General features: G+C 34.2%; 1 pseudogene; it reads right to left on the bottom strand.

Moving 5' to 3' along the window:
- Positions 1-831: 831 nt before the first annotated feature.
- On the bottom strand, positions 832-950 carry LOC132003034 (U6 spliceosomal RNA; annotated as a pseudogene).
- Between the last annotated feature and the right edge of the window lie 4,654 nt (positions 951-5,604).

Raw genomic sequence — 5,604 nt, 5'->3', positions numbered from 1 at the left:
GCACATAAGCTTAAGAGTAATTATTCCCATTATGCATTCTTTTATGACTCAAGATACTGAGATAACAAGGAAAATAAATGTAAAATAACCATGTATGGAAAGCTCATCAAGGATGAGATTCTCAAAGAGTGTATTAGATGAAGAAATGTGAATAAATAATGCATTTATAATAGTTTTAAAAATCAATCATGTCATGAAAGAAACAGAGAAATATTTTATTAATTTATATTTAATATCAGTAAGTGACTAAACTATTTCCTATGACAGATTATATATTTGAGGGGAGGGGGTCATTAGTCTTTTACATCCAGTGTGTAAGTTCTATAATTCAGGATCCTTCAAGAAAATCACAATTTTCATATTAAAAGTAAATCTCTACTCTCTAAAGAAAAAAATAACAAGATATTAAGACTTCATACTAAAGTTTCATAGAAACCATTCTGTATGATTTCATCATCCCCTACTATGTCATCTCCTCAAAAGAACTTTTGATTTTTTTTCAAAGATTTTACTTATTTATCTGAGAGAGAGAAAGCAAGCACTAGTGGCAGAAGGGACAGAGGAAATGGAGAGGAGAAGCAGACTCTCCACTGAGCAGAGAGCCTGATGTGGGGCTTGATTCCAGGACCCTGGGATCATGACCTGTGCCAAGGCAGACACTTAACTGACTGAGTCACCCAGATGCCCCTCAAAAGAACTTTTTAAATAAAAGAAGATAAATATTGCTGCCATGTTCAGTTACATGGCATGCTTTGGAACTAAAAATCAAGAATTTTACACCTAAAAATCAAGAATTTTCTTGTCTTTCAATTACATATTTTTGAATAAACTATAAATTGAAATCGGGGTGGGAGATTTTTCACCAATTCCCATGTCATCCTTGTGTAGATGCCATGTTAATCTTCCTTGTATTTTTCCAATTTTAGTATATATGCTGCCAAAGTGAGCACTGGGAAGGGAGGTTTTCAATATAAAATTATTTAATATTGAAGGGAAGTGAGGAAGAATGTTTAGTTTATTTAAATAAAGTACGATGACAACCTAAGTATTTCAAAACTATCAATATATTTAAACCATCAAATATACCATCAAACCATCATATTAGATACTTTACTTAATTTCTGGCAATTCTTGCCATTTTTCAAGGGTTTTCTTTTAATGAATACTTGACCTTAAGAAAACATTCTATCTTTTGAGTTCCTGGACTAGTTAACTTTTAGTTATGGCTACAATTTGTTTTCTGTCTATTAGTCATCACTGGGATAAAACGAGCTATTATATAAACAGTGAAGACAGATCTTTAACTTAGATTTCCTTGGGGAACTAGGGACAGTGAAAGGTCACCAGGTTGTCAATAAGCTTAGTCTTAAAGAAGAATTAGAGAAACATCAGTGAAAGTGTTGATGAAAACATTCCAGAAAGAACAATTAGAAAATGTGCAAAGTCATGAAGACATAGAAACACATAATTTTTAAAAGTGATAGGACTGAAATGTCTTCCTGAATTGGGTGAGTTTATGATGATGTAGCAAGCGTACGAGGCAAGAGAGCAAATCTGGGGCCAAACTACTGATGGCTTTAGGGAACTTGAGTGTTTATAAACACAGAAGTGACAAATCAAGTTTTATATTTTACAAACATCTTAGGGTCTTTAGGGTGGGGTGTAATGACAATATCATCTAGGAAGATGGTGCAAAAATACAGGTGGAAAAAAATTGAATTAAAAGAGGCTATCATTAACATAAGAAAGAGAAGGTGAATTTGGAAGATAATAAAGAGATAACAGATACTAATATCTAATCTATGTGTCTGGCAAATAAAACAAAATTTGTCTCAAACTATATTGTCCAAAAACATGTCATCTAGCCACATGTGTCTATACACATTTAAATTTATACCAGTTAATATTAAGAAAATTTAAAAGTTCAGTTCCTGAATAGCATTAGCCACATTCCAAGTGTTCAGTAGTCATATATGGCTAGCAGCTACCGTTTTAAAAAGTATTGATATTAGACATTTCCAGGATAGAATGAATCCCAGATACTTAACATGGGCTACCCGTGATTAAGAGTAAGTACTCAATATTTGCAGTTACTCTGAGTGGGAGGTAGGATGTAATGTTGCAATTGTATGTTCAGGTACTGCACTTTCAGGCAGGACCGGCATATCTTGCAGACCCAGATCTGAACCAGGCTCCAGTGTTTTATTTCTAATCAACTGGTTGTATAAGGCAATCGGTGTGGATCGATGGAAAGGAGGCAATGAAGAAGAAATCGGTTTCAAAACAAGACAAGACATTTGCTTATGCAACTTGCTTGTATATCTGGCCTTATCCAACCCTTTTTTTTATGTATTATTTCTACTTGATGATAATTGCTGCACACGTCCACCTTTAGAATAAATGGGTCAGACATGGAAAACAGGCTGCATGGTTATCTCATGTCCCAGGTAAGACCAGCCTCTCTTTCAGTGAAGGCATTGGTGACCTGGATTTAGTCTAGAAATGGGGTATGGGGCCATGACTTTTCATCTTACTGATTCAAGTCAGATTTTTGGCGACAGATCTAGAAGGCTTTTTTCTCTCTTTTATATGTCATGCAATATTCTAGTATGCTCTCCATCTATCTGATTTCCTGGGTGGTCAAGATCAGTGAGGTGCTACCAGAAATCCCTGTAGGCCAAGTATGTCCTTGCTGTTCACAGTAAATTGTTGGAAGATATTCTCTGTGAATATTTTCATGCTTGTACATAATCCAGACTTTCCAAGTAAAGAGGGTGTTTGCATAATAAAGGCTTTGGAAGCTAGAGATAATGAATGTATCACTCTGAAGAGATTTACAGGATTGTCTCCCTGGAGCCATTTCTTTACTTTCTTGTTGAGATCTGACTCTATTCCTGGGTCAATTAATAAGAAGAATTAGTAGCCCCCTTGCAAGTTCCTGCTCCCCAGGAGATTATGAGACCTTTGAAGCAAAGGCTCATTTCCTCAGTGACAGGTGGTCAGGCTACTTAAATGGCACAGGGAGGTTTAGAGTTATTACAGGTTTAAGTTTCTTCTAAGTTCAACCTGTTCATGGGGTTAAACTCCAATTTAATAAAGCAGGATATGAGATGAGAGACAGTAAATTGATAACTGCTACAAAAGTAGGATTAAGTTTTTGAAAAAGGAGAAATTGCCAACAATTACTGCAGATGTAAAAGTTCGAATAAGATTGTGTCAGGAGGGGCGCCTGGGTGGCTCAATGGGTTAAAGCCTCTGCCTTCAGCTCAGGTCATGATCCCAGGGTCCTGGGATTGAGCCCCACATTGGGGTCTCTGCTTGGGAGGGAGCCTGCTTCCCCCTCCCTCTCTGCCTGCCTCTCTACCTACTTGTAATCTATGGCTGTTAAATAAATAAGTAAAATCTTTAAAAAAAAAAAAAAAAAAGATTGTGCCAGGAAAGCATGTTGGTTATTTGGCCGAGAAATAGCCATTAGTTTACTTTACCTCTCACTGCTGATAATACACAATTTATCAATACATTCTCCATCCTCACATCTTACTGAGATACAAACACAATCTTTCTCAACAAAACATTATAGACACAATGGTCACTTCATGCCTAAAATAAAAATTCCATTTTGAGATAATTTAATATAATAAAATAATTTTAATAGAGATTGATGGTATTTGCTTACATTTAATGAAAGCTCTCATTAAAATTAATGCCTATAATAAGTGTAAAGATGGATAGTACACCTAATACTATTTACTTTTTGTGGAAATTGAGGAACACAAAAAATTAATGACCCCAAACCACTGAATGATTTAAGAACTAAATTTTCATTTGCTGTTTCACTGTTGACTAACATATATTACTTCTTGTATGACAACAGCTATTTTCATGAATTATTTTCCTTTTTCTCATGCAGGGCAATGGATACTAATCATCACACTACTGTGTTACATATTATATAATGGTAATCTCCATCTCAAAGTCCAAGGGAAAATAGATATATATATATATTGCACAGTGTAAGGGAAAGTGGATATATGTTTTCTAGGTAACGGGGCTTGACAAAATGAGGAGAAAATGAGATAAAGACTGAGTCTTTTAAGTCAATTAAAAATAAAAGTTGAAAACTTTCCAATTCATCCTTTTATTCCATCTTTATTCCATTTTATTCATACTTTATTACATCAAATGTTCCACTACTTCTCAGCCATTATACTTACCAAAAATTATCCATATTAACCTAAGAACCCCTGGCATAGGCACTGCTTCATGCTTACCTAGTAGGATAAAAATTTTCCACAAGTTTTGTATGTAGGCTGTTCTTTGGTCTTCCCATTCATGCATGTACCCACTTGTTACACTGAGAGAACTTTACCCATTCCCTGCTGTGGGTACTACTTTCCTACCTTGAGGTTATAATACAAAGTAACTTAGCTGTTTTGTATCTACCCACGTTCCTTTTGTGTCCGTCACTCTGTAAATATCCTACAAACACTGGAATCTCACAACAAATCAAAATATGATGAAAATAAATATTTTTTATTATACAGTTGATAGACTACTTATAACCAATCTAACTAGTACAGTCCTAAGAATGACTGGTGAAAAGAAAAAAAAAAAGGGAGAAAAAGAGTGGTTTTCTTAGACTTAGAGCTTTTGTTGTTGGCAAAACAGCACATGGTCACATGCTTATCCCAATGGCTATTTCTGTTGAGAGCTACATGTGGATAAATGAGGGAAAACTGTTGTGAAGATTTTTTAACACCCATACAAATACAGTTGTTTTTCTACCTATCTTCTGGGATTTATGGATGAGGGAAACAAGAGCCAGGCTGTACAAAGTTATAAAGTTTATTCACCTCCAACTCTGATTTATTATCTGGAAGCCAATAATATTCTTAATCCAAAATAAGCTAGAATGAAATTTTCCTTATTAATATGACCATTGGACAGCAATTTTCTAATTTCAGTTAAACTTAAATATAAGAAAAATAACAATGATAATAACGATAATTGTATTAATTACAAACAGGTAATAAACTAAGCTCAATGCCAAGTGTTTTCCATAAATTTTATTTCATTGAGACTCATTACCAAGTTACTTATCAAGAAAGTGAGAATTAAAAGTATTAATTTGTTTAAGAAGACACCAGGAAGTTAAAGAAGCCAACAGTGTATCAAGTTCACCACAATGAGTCATCGCATAAAGAAAAGCCCTAACAGAACTCAAATACTCTGCCTTTATAGAGGAAACAAATCACATTACTTGCTCTGACTTGCTAAATTCAATTAAGTATCTCTACACTGGGACAAGAATTCACAGAAAAAAAACTGTTCTACTTCCCCACTATACCAATATGCTGTATCTCTTATGTACAAGCATATTAATGAATGTCACTGATAAAATGTTCTTTGAGTATGGATCATGGCTACCTCAGAACCAATTAGTAAACAATCCTGAGTTCTTTATTCACTGCTTTAGAAAAAATAATAGCTATGTGTCAAGTGTTGCACTAAGAGCTTTATATATATTTACGTATTCAGTTATCTTTTTTTTTTTTTAAATTTTTTATTTTTTATAAACATATATTTTTATCCCCAGGGGTACAG

Source organism: Mustela nigripes, chromosome 15 (genome assembly GCF_022355385.1).
Source record: "Mustela nigripes isolate SB6536 chromosome 15, MUSNIG.SB6536, whole genome shotgun sequence".
NCBI lineage: Eukaryota > Metazoa > Chordata > Mammalia > Carnivora > Mustelidae > Mustela > Mustela nigripes.
This window is presented reverse-complemented; position numbering and strand designations above follow the sequence as displayed.